Consider the following 2759-nt stretch of genomic DNA (forward strand, 5'->3'; position numbering starts at 1 on the left):
TCTTTCTTTAACGTGAAAGAAGAACTGGGAACCGCCTTTCAACCGCTCAAGCGACCAAATATTCGCTTGAGCCAACTTTAGAGCCAATCACTTAAAACCTTCTGTTGCTAGATGGCTTGAGCAAACTTCTGAGCCAAGCATTCAATACCTTCTGTTGCAAGATGGCTTGAGCAAACTTCTGAGCCAAGCACTATTCTTTGATGCTTTCTTATGATTCAAGGCTCTTTGAAGCAAATCTTCATTCCCAACATTCATTCCTACATCAAAATTTGATAATTAACACTTAAATTCTACAAGGACCTCTAGTAAACCATATCATCACAATTGAGGGTAAATTTGATAGTTATTTCACATTTCTAACCCTAATAAGTGCCCAAGAATGATATGAAAATTAAGTAGATTTGACACTTATCAGGCTTTATATATTACTAGTGCAATAACCCGTGCGCTGCACGGAATTTTATGTTAGAATTTTTTAATTAATAAATTAGTTTTTATTTATATGTTCTTTTTAAAATTATAAATAAGTCAATTGTGTATAAGTCAACCGTGTAGAATATATGAAGAGAAAAATGTAATAAATAAATGAAATTGTGTTGTATACATCAAACATTTCTAAAAGAAATTTAAACAGTACATTTACAGTATTGGTCTATTGTTTTCCTGACTCATCCAGTGGGTGTAAGCGGGTACGGTCCGATCCGAACATAACACATTATGGTGGGTTGGATTGGATCATTGCTTTGGTTCGGATTTTTTTTATTGCATCCGATCACCATCGATTCGGGTATCGGATTCAGGGATTGAAAAACCGATGAATCCGAACCAACCCAATGATATTGAGTTTTTTTTTTTTTACTTCACCCCAAAGACTCCGACCTATTATATAATTTACATTTGAAAAGATATGAAAATATGCTCACTTCTGTTTAACGTTTTACTGCCTATTTTGTGTTAATGAAAATTTCGGGAGTACAAACCCAAGTTAAAGTATTTATATTTATATTGGAGATGTTGGTTTTAGCCTGTTTATGTTGGATTTTAAAACAATAATTGGAAAAACAATAATAGGAAATAATTTTTAAAACAATAATTTTTTTATTTTAAATCCGACCATCCTCAATCGGTTTGGTTCGGTTCGGGTCCAAAATAAAAAAAAATAGGAAATCTGAATCAATCCAAACCAAACATGTTTGATTGGTTCGGACATTTAAACATCCTAAATCTGAACCAATCCGGTCTGATTACACCCCTATCCAGTATACAAATTAAGTTTAAGACCCTTTCTTGAGCGTAGTCTAGAGAGAGCTACATATAACTGACCATTAGTGAAGACAGACCTCGGCAAGAAGAGTTCAACCTGAGATAGTGTTTGTCCTTGACTTTTGTTTTTGTTCATCGCAAAGCATACTGCAATTGAAAACTGTATTCTTCTGAATTTAATTGGAAATTTAGAAGCAGAAGGAACCAAGTTCATTCTTGAAATGTGCACTTTATCATTAGAATTTGTTTCTGTGATAACAGTTGCACCAATAACACGTTCACCAAGTTCATCCACAATTAACCTGGTTCTGTTGCATAAACCTGTTGTTTGGTCTAATATTTCTCAAAGGCATGATTGGAGTACCAACTTTCAATAATATTATGTGGTTTGAGATTCCTGAACTTTTAGTGTTATTCAAAAATTTTGTGGTGAACCACTCATCTCGAATTTTAGAATCCTCATCAGATCGCAAGGCAGAGTCAGAACTCAGGTATTCATGTTCTGGTGCAACTATCATGCCAAGCATGTAAGAGTTTATCATTTCAACAATCTTTAGTGTAGGGTCAATATTTCTCTATCTTGAAAGAATTGTGGGTCTTCATTTTCTGCGTAAGGTTAGGATATGTATATTTAATCAATTCCATTAATGGATCAGGACTAATTGGGATGAGGAGATCTGACGGGATTTGAACATCATACTCTCCTGCTCCAGAATCAGAATGATTTCCAATTTTAAGAATTCAATCTGCATACTCTTTGATTTTTTTTGCTTCATCAACTGTCTCAGTTGCGGTTAGCCGCATGTTCTTAGACAATTTCATAACATTGCAATGCTTCCACAATGATGAAAAGTTTGCAATAGCTTCCATAACTTCATGTCTACTTTCTCTGTTATTACATGTAGTATTTGTCTAAAATTACCTCAAAGTATTAATACTTTTCCTCCAAAAGGTTTATGAATGTTGTCTTCATTTTTCAATCTCATTAAATCTCGGTGTGTAACGTCTAAAGCTTAGAAACAAAAAAATTTCAACATTGGAGCTTCATCCCACATAATAAGGCTTGTTTCAAGGAGAAGCTTTGCTCGTAGACTTCCCTGCTTTATATTACATTTTGAGGTCTCTGTAGCATCTAATGGAATGCAAAATTTAGAATGAGATATTATGCCTCCAGGCAAGAGTAATGATGTTATGTCACTGTAAGCAACATTAAGCACAATTAGTCCTCTGGATCTATAAGACGCGAATGAAGTGTTCCAAACAAAAATCTTTCCGGTTCTACCATAGGCATATAAAAAGTAGAAGTAGCTTGAGTGTGACAACAGATGTGACAACCCTATCATATACAGAATTTTGCTCAGATGTAAGCATACTAAGCAGCTCTTCATATTGTATTTTTAATGCATCTTTGTCATAATATTTTTGTTAATTGACAATAAATCTATTGTTAAATTGCAGGACTTCATCATATTTTGGAGTTGGCAAAGATAGGTAAT

Source organism: Lotus japonicus, chromosome 3, assembly GCF_012489685.1.
Source record: "Lotus japonicus ecotype B-129 chromosome 3, LjGifu_v1.2".
NCBI lineage: Eukaryota > Viridiplantae > Streptophyta > Magnoliopsida > Fabales > Fabaceae > Lotus > Lotus japonicus.